The sequence below is a fragment of the Salvia hispanica genome, chromosome 6 (assembly GCF_029641045.1).
Source record: "Salvia hispanica isolate PSC_SH4W2 chromosome 6, Shi_PSC_v1, whole genome shotgun sequence".
Taxonomy (NCBI): Eukaryota; Viridiplantae; Streptophyta; class Magnoliopsida; order Lamiales; family Lamiaceae; genus Salvia; species Salvia hispanica.
Window position 1 is genome coordinate 23,415,504 of NC_142697.1, and position 16,856 is coordinate 23,432,359.

General features: G+C 33.3%; 1 pseudogene; it reads left to right on the plus strand.

Annotated features, from left to right (window-relative positions):
- The first annotated feature begins 1,309 nt into the window (after nucleotides 1-1,309).
- Nucleotides 1,310-3,888, plus strand: LOC148923390 (putative xyloglucan glycosyltransferase 12 pseudogene; annotated as a pseudogene).
- The last annotated feature ends 12,968 nt before the right edge of the window (nucleotides 3,889-16,856 follow it).

Here is a 16,856-nt window from a genome sequence, read left to right on the forward strand (position 1 = left end):
TAAAATTTTGATGGGTTAGTTCTTAATTTTGTCTTGATTGGCTTTGGTGGTGGTAAGACACTAGTGGCACATGATGGGACGGTGCAATAATGAGTTGAGATGGAACTTGAAAGCTGATATTGTGGGATCGAATAGAAAAGTGTAGAATGAAGATTGAATAAGACTAATGATTGTGTAGAATGAAGATTGAGGATTCGAATATATAAAAAACACCTAAAACTTAATATTTTATAATTAAAACTCACAACCCATCGGGCTGACCCGCAACCCGTTCAGGCCAACCCGTTTAACCCGCCAACCCATTCGGGTCAATCCGTTTAGCCCGTTTTGTATTCGGGTAATAAAATTACAACCCTAACCCGCTCATATTACCGGGTTGTTCGGGCCGACCCACGGGTTTCGGGTTGAATTGACATCCCTAATTGGTGGTTTGGGTAAATTTGATAAGTTTTGGTGCTTTTACTTCAATGAATTTAAATATTTCTACTATAAAATATTCATTTTCTTTTACATCAAAATGGCATATTCGTTATTATTACTCCCCTGTCCCAAGATATTAGACCCATATACTATTTTAAGATGTCCCAATATACTTGAGTCATTTATATTTATGGTAAAAATTTACTTTATTATCAACTCCACTTACACCACAAAACAACATCTCCTAAATTCATGTGTTGAAAAGAAAGGGGTCTAATATCTTGGGACAGAGGTAGTACTTATTATTAGTACACCCTCAGTTCCACAATAGGAGTCACATTTAATGTGAATACGAGTTTTAAGAAATGTAAAAAATAGTGGATGGAAAAAATTAGTGGAATATGAGGTCCATATTTTAATAGTATTAGTTTTATAATAGAATATGGATAAAAATGAGTTAGTGGAATGCAGGACCTACGTACCATTTGTGATAAAAGTGAAATGTAACTCTTATTATGGGACAGACTGAAATGGTTAAATGTGACTCTTATTGTGGGACGGAGAGAGTATTATTTTAAATAGTAAATATCAAAATTGGTCCTGAACATATGGTCATTTTACGATTTTGGTCATAAACATTATCTTTTAGATTTTGTGGTCCTGAACATATGGAAATTTGATCATTTTGGTCATCTGTTAACATTTCCGTTAAAAACTAACGGTCAACGGATTTAAATCCGATTTTGACCAAATTTAAGTTCTAATTCTGTTTTTTGATTCCTTAATTAAAAATCCTAACTATTATTAAAAATATTCTTTTAAATATAATTACTACTAGTAATTATGACAAAATTGCTCAAAGTAAAACACAAAACACGATTTTTCTTGGTCCATGGTGGAGCTCGAATCCCCCTCCGACGACGACTTCCTCTTCCAAAACGACGCCGTCAAGGGAGGCCGCAACCGCAATGCCAAGCAGCTCACTTGGGTCCTCCTCCTCAGGGCCACCCGCGCCGCTGTCCGCCGCCGCGTCGCCTCTGGCCGCACCGACACCCCCGGGAAGTCGAGATTCTTCGCCTGCATCAAGGGGTTCCTGTTTATGTCGCTCCTCCTTCTCGGTTTTGAGACGACAGCCTACTTCAAAGGCTGGCATTTCCGGCAGCCGGATCTCCACCTCTACGACGTTAGGAGCGCCTTTGATTGGTTTTGATCAGAGTGGAGTATCTCGTCCGCCACTGCAGCTTTTGACCACTGTTTGCATAGTCCTCTTCCTTATCCAGTGCTTGGATAGCTTAGAGCACTCCCAATGGGTCGGCGTTAAATCCGGCGAAAAATCGCCGATTATCGCCGGATTATCGCCGGGCGTTGGGGAGAATTCAGCGATAATTCGGCGTTAATTAACGCCAACTCCCGAAAATTCGCCGGATTATCGCTGACCACTGTGGGCGATAATCCGGCGATAAAAATAGTTTTTTTTTTTTTTTTTTTAATTTCCCCCCCTATAAATACGCACCTTCTCTTCATTCTCTCCCCATCCTCATCCCTTTTCTCTCTTCATTCTCTCCTCATCCTCATCCCTTTTCTCTCTTCATTTATTTTCTCTCTCTCCATCTATATTTAATGAATTCTGAATCATCTTCTCATTCTCGGTCCGACGAGGAGATATCTCATTCTTCTTCCGAAGAGGAGGTACCTCCCGCTCCCACCGGATGGGATGTCGCGGGTTTCGCCAACAACCCAGTCAACAGCTATATCTCCCGTTTCATACAAAGCGAGCTTGCTCGAATGCAGCAGCCACCCCAACGGCCAATCCGCAGGCGGCGCCGATACATCGACCGCGACCACGCTGGTGGGCACGATCGGCTGTTCGCCGATTATTTTGCTGAGGAACCACGTTATCCGGCAGATGTATTTCGTCGCCGATTCAGAATGCGCCGCTCCCTCTTCCTGCGCATTGTTAATGCGTTGTCCGCGCGTTACCCCGAGTTCCAGCTCCAGCGAGACGCCACAGGGAAGCTCGGTCTATCGCCCCTGCAGAAATGCACTGTTGCCATCCGACAATTGGCATATGGAGGGTCTGCCGACATGTTCGATGAGTATCTGCAATGCGGCGAGACGACTGGCAACGAGTGCCTGAAGAATTTTTGTCAGGGCGTGCGAGAGATATTTGGGGGGCACTACCTTCGCTCGCCGGACGCAGCTGACTGCCAGTTTCTGCTGGATTGGCACTGGAGGACCCACGGCTTTCCGGGGATGCTCAGCAGCATCGACTGTATGCACTGGCAGTGGAAGAACTGCCCAACCGCGTGGCGAGGCCAGTTCATTACCGGCTACAAAGGTACGCATCCCACCATCATTTTTGAAGCCGTTGCCGACTAACGGCTTTGGATTTGGCATGCTTATTTTGGTATAGCCGGGTCGAACAACGACCTAAATGTTCTCAATTCGTCGCCCCTTTTCAACGAGCGGATCAACGGGTTAGGCCCCTCCATCGAATTCACGGCCAATGGCAATGTGCATAACATGGGGTACTACCTGGCTGGCGGCATCTATCCGCAATGGCCCGTGTTTTTGAAGACGATCAGATGCCCAATCGGAGATAGTAGAAAGTATTTTGCCCGAGCGCAAGAGTCTGCGCGCAAGGATGTGGAGAGGGCGTTTGGGGTGCTCCAATCACGATTTGCACTGGTAAAGGGCCCGACGCGCTTTTACTACCAGGGGGATATTGCCGACATCATGTATGTGTGCATCATCATGCATAACATGATCATCAAGGATGAACACGAAGGCGTCCTCAACGTCACCAACGACACCAGTGTTGCATCATCGAGTCACGGTGTCTCAAAAGTCCGCCCGCCGGGGTGTACCGTACAACGAACATGAACGGTTCAAGGAGTTCATGGACATACACCAAAAGGAGGCCCATCGAGCACTACAACACGATATGATCGAAGAATTGTGGGCAAATAGAAACCGCGCCCACCGCCCTTGAATTTTTTTACTATGAATTTTTTTTTCCGTTCCTGTACTATTTTTTTAAAAATTTTCGTCGTTGTAATTTTTTACTCGTGTTTAATACAACGAACTTTATTACTATTATTTGTCTTGTCTTATAAATTAGCTAGCTTTATTATATACAAAAATAAAACAATTAAATTAGTAATGATGTAAAAATGAAATGTTGAGTTAGGGAGAAATAAGGGAGAAACCATTGGAGCAGTTGGCTAAAAGTTGGCTAAAAACTGGGGATAAATTTTGGTGCTGATGTGGCACTGATGTGGCAGGAGTTAGGGAGAAATAAGAGAGTTTTTAGCCGGACCATTGGGAGTGCTCTTAGGTTGCCTCTGGATCAAGCTGAGAAATATTAAACCTCTTGCCAAACATGGCATTGTGGATCTTGAGTCTGCTGATGTTGATGGCTATTTTCCAATGGTGTTAGTTCAGATCCCTATGTGCAATGAGAAATAGGTATTTCTTTCTTGAATTTTGGGGGTTGTTTATTGAGTCTTGGGGTTTTGGATTGTGATAGATTTATCCGCAATCTATTGTTGTTGCGTGCAATTTTCCAAGTGTTGAGAGTAGCGTGTTGAGAAGGAAAAATCGTGTTTTGTGTTTTATTTTGAGTAATTTTGTCATAATTTCTAATTATATTTAAAAGAATATTTTTTATAATAGTTAGGGTTTTTAATTAAGGAATAAAAAATAGAATTAAAACTTAAATTTGGTCAAAATCGGATTTAAATCCGTTGACCGTTAGTTTTTAACGGAAATACTAACAGAGGACCAAAATGATCAAATTTCTATACGATCAGGACCACAAAATCTAAAAGATAATGTTTAGAATTAAAAATATAAAATGACCATATATTTAGGATCAATTTTGACCTTTAGTCTATTTTAAAATGAGTACGGTGGTTAAATACTGAGTTACCCCTTCGTTTATATTAGTAGGGGTATTCTGTAGGTTTAAGTTGTGCCAGGAAAACATAAGGCCCAATATTTTTTAATGAAGCCCTTATTACGCAACACACGGCAGCTTCCTCGCGAATGATTATTTAAAAGAGGAAAGTCGACCTTTACAGAATTTTATGGACTGAAGTCAAAGGCGAAACAATGCATGGCCCAAAAAGTGCATCTAATGGGTTGAGCCGAGTGGGGCTTCTCAATATATATAAATATTGCCTATTAGATTTTAAATGGAATAATTCGATTCATATTTTACTTACTATATAGTCTCCTATTTAATATACTCCCTCCGTCCCATAAAAGTTGAGTCGTATTCTCTTTCAGTCCGTCCCAACAAAGTTGAGTCATTTCCTTTTTTAACTAAAGACAAAACATCTAGTCACTCTTATTTTATTCCATCATTTACTTTACTCTCTCTTATCTTTCCTATTTTTTTCATCTCTCCTATTTATTTAATATAAATTCTTAATCTCCGTGCCCAAAAGTTTTGTCTCAACTTTTATGGGACAGAGGGAGTAACAAATAACAAAAAAAATTGCTAAGAATTTCGTCTTTTAACTGATTCAATAAGAAAAACAATTTCTAACACAAATTACTAAACTCGCAACAAAAATCGATTCTTCTCTAATAAGAAAATTCAGAACTCACGACACGTCTCTTTTTTGCCGAAGAAATAATCGAATAAATAATGTTTGTCTATGAGAATTGCTATCTACTCTTTCTAATGAATCAAATGGAGACTACTAATAGAATCATCCTTTTAATGAGTTTCTTCACAGTCCCTCGAGTTACTTTCTGCAATAGTCATAATCTTATTTTTTGTTATTTGGTGGGTTAATATTTAGTAAGTAGATCTTGTTTTAATTAAAAAATAAAAATGAGAAGGAAAAAAGTAACTAGCTTAATGGCGTAATTGACGTTTGCTTCAGTTTGCTATTGGGCTTTTATTATGCAACAAGGCCTACATATATTTCGGGCCACGTTTATTCTATTCTCAGCTCTCATTCTGATCCATTAATAAGTTAAGAGTAACTCTAAAATAAGCATGTGCAAAATATTTTATATGGAGTATTTGTTTTTTCTTTCCATTCTCAATTTTTAGCTTTCATCTTTTAAATGATGGAATAGTTAATTAATTACTCAATCCTTAATTTAGGATCCAAAAAAAAAAATGAGTAGCATAGAATAGAGGGAATACTAGTAATCAAACAAAATATCAGTCCTTTTCTTGTCCATGCAAAATCCTAGCCTTACATATTTCAATAATGCAAACCTAAAATCGAGTACACGAACCAATGTGAAATCAAAATATGAGACTTTTAAAGCGATATTATAGAGCATGTACCCTAAATAGGAAAAAAGAGGACAAAGGTCCAAGAAATCGGCCAATGTAGTTGTGTCATAAACAAAAGAGATAAGAATAAAAGGGACATAACATATAAACTGATCGGGGGTAATGAGAGGTGTCACGTGAAGATGTGGGAGAGACAATGTGATAATAGGGATGTGTCGGATACATAAACCTTTTATATGTATATGTCTTGTTTCTTCATTTACTCATAAATCAATGTATATGCATGTGCTAGTGTCGAAATTCCATGAACTTGTAATTCATAAATCATAATGATTCCATCTATTCTTATTGGATTATACTCTAGCTATTGTTATTTTATATTTTTAGTTTCAGGATAGTCTCACTTACTAATCTTTCCTTAATTTGGAGTAGGGCCGGGAAAAATACCGAAATACCGAAATACCGGCCTTATCGTACCGAAAAAATTACCGAAAATACCAAATTTTCGGTATACCGTGACTTTTGGTACGGTATGATACCTTACCGAAATATTCCGGTAAGGTAACGGTATGAATTTTCAAATACCGCGGTATACCGTTGCATACCGAAATTCGGTATATACCGTAAATTAAGGTATATACCGTAAACTATGGTATATACCACAAAAATATAGACACAATTATATATAAAATATATTTTGTATATTTTTAAATTATAAAATCATTGTAAAATATAAATATAATTATGAATAAATTATATTAAATTTATTTTAAAAATTATAAAATATAAATAATATTCTAAATACTCTAATTTTCTATTTTAATTGATGTTGATAGTCAGGTATACCGCAAAAGTAAGGTATACCGAACTTCGGTATGGTATACTGAAAATGAGGTACGGTATCGGTATGGAAATTCGTCATACCGAAAATAAGGTATACCGAAGTTCGGTATACCGAAAACTTTGGTAAGGTAAAGGTATGACTTTTTCGCATACCGTATTTACGGTAAGGTATACGGTATGGTGGTTTCGGTAAGGTATACCGTACCTACCCACCCCTAATTTGGAGACATATCGAAGAGTGGAATAACTGCTTCAATCTCGTATTATTTTAAATATTAATAACACTGTTTATTTTTTATTCAGAAAAAAATAATAACACTGTTACATGTGTATATAGATCTCGTAAGAATAATTGTCATTGTTTGGAAATCTGGATATTACGTTTTATTTTTGCATTTTTGCATTTAAAAAAAAACAATCTTTAATGAAAAATCTTTTAGAGTATCGACAAAATTTAATAAATAACTGATATAAACAAGGAAATTATGAAACTAAAATATTTCAGTGTCTTGGGCTGGATTGACATACTAAATATTTTTAGTTATTAATTAATTCTTTTGATATTTTCATGTTTCGTATAGTTAGCTAGCTAGTTTAGCTTCAGCATTTTATCTCGATTAAACACACAAATTAAACTACGTACTCAAATGAAAGCTTGCCAAGTTATATATACTCCCTCCGTCATCCTATGCTACTCACAAATTTTTTCGACCCATCCCAAACTATTTGTACCATTTATATTTTATGTAAAAATTATGATATTTAATTTAGATATTAAAATTCATTAAGTGTTTTCTTATAAAATGTTTTCGTATTATATTTAAAATATTAATTTTATTAATTACTCAATTCTTAATTAATGATCCAAAAATAAAAGTGTGAATAGCGTGATCGTGATCCTGGAGGGAATACATAATTTACATAGCAAGTATTTCCCCAGTGTACTGTATGACCGTATGAGATATACTATGAAGAAAGTTACTCCCTCCGTCCCTCATTAATTATCCACTTTGGTTCTGGATTTTGAAAAATGTAAAGGAAAGTGAGATAAAAAGTTAATGGAATACAGGTCCCATTTTTATTTTTTGGTTTTTGATAAAATATAAGTGAAATAAGTTAGTGGAATGTGAGACCTACTTACCAATTATGGTAAAATGGAGGTGGACAATTAATATGGGACGAATGAAAATAGCAAAAGTGAACAACTAAGGGGGACGATGGGAGCATCTCTCTCTCAAATTAAATTATTAATCATTGGAAACACCCTGTCACATATCATTCACATTAGTTGCAATGCAAACATTCCTCTGAAATCAGATTGAAGTTTGTAGATGTTCCTTAAATCCAGCTGTAACCAAATCACGAGACTAGTTGTGACTATTGATCATGTACTGTCTAAATCCAACATTATATCATCTGTTGAAAGGCCTAAAATCCAAGGGAATTAATTTCTTCAAATTGCATATAGTTAGGTCTCCAAAACTAAAAGATGGTATTTAATTTTCTCGTTAATTATTACATGTAGAATAGCAACCTCATCATAAAACTCCTTAGATGATATTCCACCAAATATATCGACTATAAATCATTAATTACTGGTACATTATGCGACATGAAATGCAATTATAGTGGCTGTTGAAGTTGTTGCAAACATAATAATAGAGATTAAATGCTAATTAGTTCAATTGCAATAGTAATATAATTAATCTCCAGTCAAAACAAAACACTGTACGCTTGTCATATCTTGGTTTGCCGTTCATCGATTATTTGATTTATCAGTAATTAATAATTACTGTGAATTAAGAAAAATAATTTGAAAGAACAAAATAATAAATCATAGGTACTTTTTAAAAAAATACTTGAAAGAGGGAGGTGGATTAAAGAAATACTCTAATGGGATTTAAAGTGAGAAAAGACAATATATGTATATATAGTGGTCGAATTTTTTGCATTATTACTATAGCCCTATACCAACTAGGCAACTATATAGAGCTTTAATAATTAAAAATATTAAAGGGCATCGCAATATTCAAATATTTTAATATTATACTTATCTATTATTAATAGTATTACTACCAAATTGCTTGTTTTAAGGTTAGTCTAGTAATTTACATATGTGCGCTTTATAGATTTAATATAACTATGAAAATGATCTATATGAATGAATATTGTGATATATTAGCACGTAATCTATGTGTATATCCTATAGGCTATATTAATATGTATATAGATAACATAACATCGAATTCTTCTCATACGTCGCATGTACCATGCAATTACCACCCCAGTTAAACGTTTAAAATTAAAAGTCGTGAAAAAAGAATTTTTCTTTTTTAATTGGAGAAAGAAGGACAATATACATTGAATAAGTCTCTCCTTTATATATCTGGGAAGTTGTCACATATATATACAGGCGTCCTCCCATGAGCAAAAGAGTATTTTTAAATTCTCTAAATTCTGTCACATTGTCTTGGTGAAGATCTCATTTAACTTATATAAGTGTGAATAATCATCCCCCTTATAAGACCTTTTAGGAGGTGAGTGACTCATTAATATGTTATCAGAGCGGGCTCAAGTCGATGATGAATTTCTCTTTATCTCTTATCTACCTCGCGAGTGGAAGACCGATGTCCTTTCCGGCCCACATTGATGATGGTTTTCTTATCTCTTGCACATCGATGACGGTTCTCTTATCTCTTGCATTACCCACATCGATGATGGTTCTCTTATCTCTTGTATTACCTACCTTGTGGTGGAAGACCGATGTCCTTTCCGGCCCACACGTGAGGGGGCGTGTTAAATTCGCTAAATCATATCCCACATCGACTTGGTGAATATTTCATCTAATCTATATAAGTGTGGATAACCCTCCTTCTTATAAGGTCTTTTAAGAGGTGAGTGACTCATTTCTAATAAGTAGTCCCGGGGTTGAGGTGAGTGGACCATTTCTAATAAGTAGTCCCGGGGTTCGTTTTAGATACGGCGATGTCTCAATTTTAGATGTTGCTAGGGTAACCTAGTTAAATTATTTCTACATTTCCATTTCTACGACATAATGGATGTCTAATATGACACATTTAAATTCTCAAAAAACGGTTGATGTCACAATCCAAAACTATGATGAGTAGTTATTATTTACATTCATGTGTGCTTCTGTTTCATGTTATATGGTTATCAAATTCTTCTGGTGGATGAGGATGACAGATAACGACATGACGTGTGTTGCTCCTTTTCTTATGTTTCTTAAGTTCATTATCTTTTTTCTTCTTTAGTGATTTTGAATAGAACCTTTGCTTTTATTATTTTTTTTTTGCTTGCCGTTATTTTATCCTAGCATTGGTTTTTGTTTAAAAAATGAAAAATGGTAAAAAAAAAAAAAAATTGTCAAAATATAAAAGGTAACTGCAAGGTAGGTGAAAAATATATCACTCGACTTAAATTAATTAGAGATGCAAAAGTTCCTTATTGGATCACTTTCTCTGGTACATTTTAGAAACTCTGATTTCCCAATCTTGGAGGGCATTAAAGGGAAATGCAAAATTTCCCTGGTTTAGAAAGAGGAGTGTGACACTTCATTTCAGAATCCATGTGACTCTTTTGTATTTATTTTCGAATTAGTTGTCATGGTTTCATATTTTTCTCTGTTTTTATAGGAGAATTATTTGTCATAATTAATCATATGACAAACATTAATTTGTTTAGAGTTGCTTATTTTAACTCTTTTTTCCTTTAAGGGAACATGGGAGGGGGAGACTTATCAATTAAATTATAAATTATTCCACATGTTGTTTGTATTGTTTGGTAACCTATATATCAACCCGAAACTTGGTTTAAAAAAAAATTGATTTGGTGTCATTCTTGTTTTTCTTTTTCTTTTTTTGAAATCATGGTAAGTTTCCTTTTCATATAGTATTAATGATGCTTTATCAAGTAACACTTGGTAAAAGGTAAAGAAAAGTTAGAATAATTAAATTAAAATTGGCCATGTCATAGCAACAATTGAATAAAAGGTATGCACTTTTGATCCATTGCAAATTTGCAATTCAGTCAAATTTTTCATTAATAACTCCACTTTTTGATTTGTAGTAATTTTAATCTTTATGAACTTTCCTAAATGTCGATCAAATCAACAATATAGTTTCAGGGATAAATTTTTCTGAAAAAATATGAGATGCTAAAATTTATATAATCAAATGATGGAAGCACAATCGAAATGTTTCAAAGATAATCTAAAAATTAGTCAAAAGTGGCAATTCATTTGACATTCAATCCGACTAATTACCCTATGTGGGACAAGCTGATTTCATATAATTTCCTAAAGTCTTGTGCAATCATATCATAATTGCATTATAATTATAGCTTGGGAATCTTCATTACCACTATGCAAGCTAATACAGATAATCCTCACATATATAACAAACTAATCATTACTCCATCTGTCCATGAAATGTTGTCCAGTTTTATCATTTCGGTCCGTCTGCGATATGTTGTCCACTTTGTTTTTTTTCCATTTTTGGTAAATGGACTCCACTTTCCACTAACACATTACACTCACATTCTATTATAAAACTAGTATATAAATATGAGACTTACATTAATTTCACACACTTTTCTTCACATTTCTTAAAACTCGTGCTGGGTCAAATATGAACAATATTTTACGGACGGAGGGAGTATTTTTCTCCCATTAAAAATAAACCATAGCTTCTTAGTTGATAACCAACAACAATTTTCTAACTTTTAGAGGACAGCTGCTGCTTTGGCCAAATATATTTCTATCATTCTTCTAGTTTAGTTGCCAGAACGATACTATGTGTGTGTGTGTGTGTTTAATCAGGAAAAATGATTCAGTGAGAATGCTAAATATTGATCAGAAAATATAATTATTTCAACTCCTTAATTATAAAAATCTTCGGTGGATTTTTCTCAATATTTTAATTTAATTTAATTCTAACAAAAAATTAATTTTCACTTGATTCCTACCATACCATTTAGTTATAATGATTCTGCATTTTTTTAGAAGAAGACCTAAACCATTACAGCTTGGCAGCTTACCAGATGTATTATTGTTGAGTGCTGACGCTCAATCCAAAACTATAATAGTATTAAATTAAGTGCTACTGTTAATTAAAGGGGAAAGTGAATAAATAAAATAAATGAGGATCAGCAGCTTCTGTTATTCCACATTTCTATTTGCTGGCTTTGTCCTTATTCAACGAATAATTTATCTAACTTTTTAATTATTTTTTTAAATAAGTCTTGAGAAGCAAAAAAGTACTAATAAAGGTTTTATAGTCGAGAATAAATACTGGATTAGCTCCATTGAGGATTTAGGTGACCTTACATGCTTACACCTAACTACTACTCCATAATATGATAATACTAGTACTAATATTTATCTGTAATGTGTATATGTATACCATCGCCCTTAATTCACAGTACGAAAACTTTATAGATATAAACATTATAAATTTAATGACAGCGAGAAGAAAATATTAATGAAATATAAATTTGAAAAGATTAAGCAAATATAAACGTGATTTAATATACTAATAAGTTAATTGACTGGCGTGACATGTAAGATAAACTGTAACAAAATATAAAATCATATGTAATTGTTTTTTACTTGAGGTAGGAAACGATGACTTTTGAAGTCTAAATTTTAAAATTCCACGTTAGGACATGATTTAATGATTTTAGAAGAGGACAAGTTTGAAACGAAAGGCATGTGTTTCATCACTTCATGTTTGGACACTTTAAAATTTGATTTAATGATCCTAGTTATATATCAAGTAAACTTTGGTATTATTGTTGTAATTAGTGGAACATCTCAATGTGCCTATCAAAAGAACCGAAAATTTGCTTCATATATAACCTGATTTGGTGTTCCATTTGCCAACTCTGATAAGAAGAGAATTTGCATGTTCCACATTGTGACATAGTCGATTTAAGATGTTCAAAACAAACTGGTGTTTCGTTTGCAAATTTTGATAAGAAGATGTGAATTTGCATGTTCTATGTCGTCATGACGTGGTCGATTTATGATATTCAAAACAAGTTGGTATTCCGAGGTATATGCCTATATGGTACAACTGGGAGATGGAAAATAAGGGACTATTTTGGCGCCTTGATACATGGGCTATAAGATGGTGTATGAAATTCTCTTTTCTCGTCGTACGACAAGTTTGTTTACTTTAATAGTATTAGAATCTAATTAGATTAATTCATATCTGCAAGTGTATGGTGCTGGTGGTCAAAAGTAAACAATATGGCACATCTTTTATATTAGTTGCATTGATAAATTTACGCTAGCTAACCAAGTCAAAAATAAACAATATTACACATCCATCGTAGTAGTTGCACGAGTTGTCACAATTTTTTAGTAGTACAACATATATGTCTCATACAGTTAAATTTTTTATCATTTATATTATACCACTCAAATGTTTCTATTTTCAAAAGGATAAGAATTCTTAGAATCGTCACAATCTGAATTGTAAATGATCAAACTTAATACTCAATTCTTTTGGTTCCATAACCTAAATTCACTAAAGCCGGCAAATGTTACTAGTCCTAGAAACGTATCCAATTCATAGTGAGAATGGGGCAACCTCAAATTTCCACGTACATATATATTCATATAGCAAATTATATCAATTTATTAACTAAGCATTAAATTGCCCCTCCATATATTATAATAAAAAAGTATATATAATTGCCCCATCTAATAGGATAAAATGCAGTCCAAGATAATAGAAAAGATGGATAAAATATTTTCCTTTTCTTTAGATTATAGAACATGCAGAAAAAATCTAAGGTTTATAGCTGTCGACTGATAAAAATTAGAACTTCTCCAAAGAAAAATTTGAATGTTCATTTTTTTGCCTTCTCTACCGTAATTTTCTGGCTCCATCTCCTAGTATATATAGACTAGAAAAACATGCATCCCAATAAAATCCAGTGCATATTTAATTGAGTAAATCACCATGAAATAGACATGACATACAATCTCCAATATAGAAATGAAAATTCCTAACCCTCCCCCAACCTAGCAACTAGCAAGTATAGGTTACTTTAATATGTAAATACGTAACAACTTTTGAAAGTAAATTAAAGTGTACAATAATTGATAATTGTACTGCCCTGCCGAGGAGACCAAAAAAGAAAATTTGACATCTTGTAGTACACCCTATTGTGTCATGTGGCAGCTCAATCTAATCTTTTAACTTGACCCTAGAATTAATTAATAAAATAAAATTGATTCATGATGATGGAATCCCAACAATAGATCAATGAATGGCCTTCTGTACTCTCACGTGATTTTCTGCAATTTCAGAGTTAAAATTCTTGATATCAAATGTCACTCCCATATCTAATTCACATGCCCTGCATTGAGTATACTTCTCTTTTCTGTTACCATAATTAAATAATCGGTCATGTACCAAAGACTTATTCAAAGTTTAGCCTATACTGGCACGTATATAGACTATAGTTCAGTGTGATTAACTAATTACATTATTACTCTTCTGACTACTCCCTCCGTTTCTAGATAGTTGAATCATTTTTTCATTTTGAGAAGTTTCTTTATAGTTGATTCATTTCTATATATGGTAATTTTTTTTCTCTTTCATACTTTTCTCTCATACTTTATTCTCACTACTTTATTCACTTTATACTTTATTCTCTCTATCCTTTCATCTCTCTTACTTTTTTATCTATTTATTTAACACACCCAGTATTCTTTCTAAAACTCCGTGTCGAAAAGTTTCGCTTCAACTATAAATAAAGTTATACATTATTCAATAACGTACGAGCGGTGCAATCAATAAACCTTATAAGTACAGTATTCATCAAAAAAAGAATAGTAGAAAGTTGATTTATGTAGTATTTGAAATCAAAGTTTAGTTTGATGATTAAGATTAAGTCCTCACACCAACTTTATTCTTCAAAATCATATAATTTCAATTTTAACAGAATCCAAAAGTCCTGGACAATGAATATCCAAATAACTTCCAACCATTTTAATAGTCTTTCCTTTCCAATAAATCCCATATTTTAAACTAATAAATAGTATATTAATTGCGCGAGTCCGGCTCCGGGCATTATATGCAAACAAAGAAGCGATAAAATAAATGCTCAACAATACTCAAATATGACACATACATCGTATTACTATGTTTAATAGGAGTATACGTCTTCTAACACTAAGTAGAAGTGGACTTATATAAAGAAGCCACCTATTTCAAATAATTTGATACGTAAAAAAATATGGAGTAGTACTAGAACATTTACTAAATTTTATGAAGAATTTTTCTTCAATAACATGCACAATTGTTGTCATATCCTCTGAAGTTATAAGTAAAATTGACCACCATGTGACGAAATTCTTTCATTTAAAATAAAATATGTTATCTATAGGGGCTCCAATCATGTTACAGGATGGCAATTTGATGGAATCTTGTCGTTTTTCTGTATTTCATGATTTAATATAGCATAAATTACTCAAAATAATTACTGATCAATAATTAACAGCAATCATATATATTCGAAATCAATGCCTATTATTATGTACTACTACTACTATATAGTAGTATTGTTTTTTTCGCTTAAATATATCCATTGTCAATCAGGGACTTTCTCAGGATTTGCTATAGTTTGTTAGCAATATGCTGTCAATTGTCAGAAATTCAGTGTAGATACCAATGAAGTATTTAGACAGATTACCTAATTGATTTGGATTATTAAAAAATTAGAAAGTTCAATCCAAAGTGTTGCCTTTCAAGTTTCAATGGCCAATCTTTTTAAATCCTTTTTTTTGGATCTTAGCAAATGTGACGCACACAAATATGGTTGGTGCATAACTTCAACATGATAGTTGATCGCATATGGCAATGAACTTGAGATAAATTTACGTAGGTAAAAACATAAAGTGATAAACCATTTAAAAGCTTAAAAAAAAAAAAACTCTAAAAATTCTCTGTAAATTATACCGTCCTAAAGTTCGTATATACTATATTCCATTTGCAATAAAATACTAACAAATTTATAGCAAAATCAACAATGCGCATGACATGTTACTCTAAATAAAATAAATGTCACTATTTTTTAGTTGAACTAAATCAATACTACTTAAATTATACTCCGGCAAATTATTTTTAGGAGAAAATATATTTTTGAGGAAGTCTTGTTTATTTTTATGAGGAGAAAATGTCATAGTGAGGATGTCTTATTTATTTAACTTTTTTCATAGTCTGCACCTAACTGATCTAATCAATCTTCCCATATTTATTTTTGGTCCCAATCATCACGCAAGCAATACAACTAGTGCACGAAAATTTTCAGCATTAAATTTGTTTTCATATTTAATTTTCGGAAAAGGAATTTATGGCAGTCCAAGTTTCCATTTTCCAATGCAACTAGCTTGTTTCTCTCCATTCACATGTCCCATCAGAATTCAGAAATCAGCATTCACAAGAGACAACCGATGCAGGTCGCACAAAATATGTCATAATTTCATTTTTAGTTTATTTCATAAAAAATGTCATATTTCTCCTTTTAAAAAAAATTATCTCTCACGTGAATATAAAAATTATATTTTTTCTCTCAATTTAACACTGAAAACAAAATCTCCTAAAATCTCGTGCCATTCTACAAGTGTGACATCTTTTGTGGGACGGAGGGAGTACTGTGCATTCATTCAGTTATCCGTCATTACATAATTAAGTACTCCCTCCGTTCCCTCATAGTTGAGGCGGAATTTTTTGGCACGAAGTTTAAGAATTGAATGTTGAGAAATAAATAAAAAAGTAAGAAAGAGAAAAAAGGTAGAGAGAATAAAGTAAAAAGTGAATAAAGTAAGAGAGAGTAAAGTAAGAAAGAGAAGAAAGTTACTATATATGGAAATGACTCAACTATGAGGGAACTTTCTGAAATGGGAAAATGACTCAACTATGAAGGAACGGAGGAAGTATTTCCATCGATGAATAAATTTTGTTGAAATTGACAGTTGATAAAATTAATAAATATAGCAGATGTTAAAACCGCTCTCACCAAAAATTTTACACAGAACAAATTTCAGTGGGCGAAAATGTTACGTTCTCACTAAGAAAAGTTGATAAAACCAAATGTTATGGTTTTAAATTTCATAAATGTTATGCTCTCAAAAGAAAGAAATTGATAAAATTATGATTTTAAATCTCAGAGTAGTACATTGTTAAAGAGAATAAAGTATATAAAAATATATTTTTAATAAAAGTTGAATGAAATAAAACAGAAAGTAAGTTAGGAGTATAAGAGAATATGCATGAGAGTAAGCAAAAAGTTTAGTTAACAA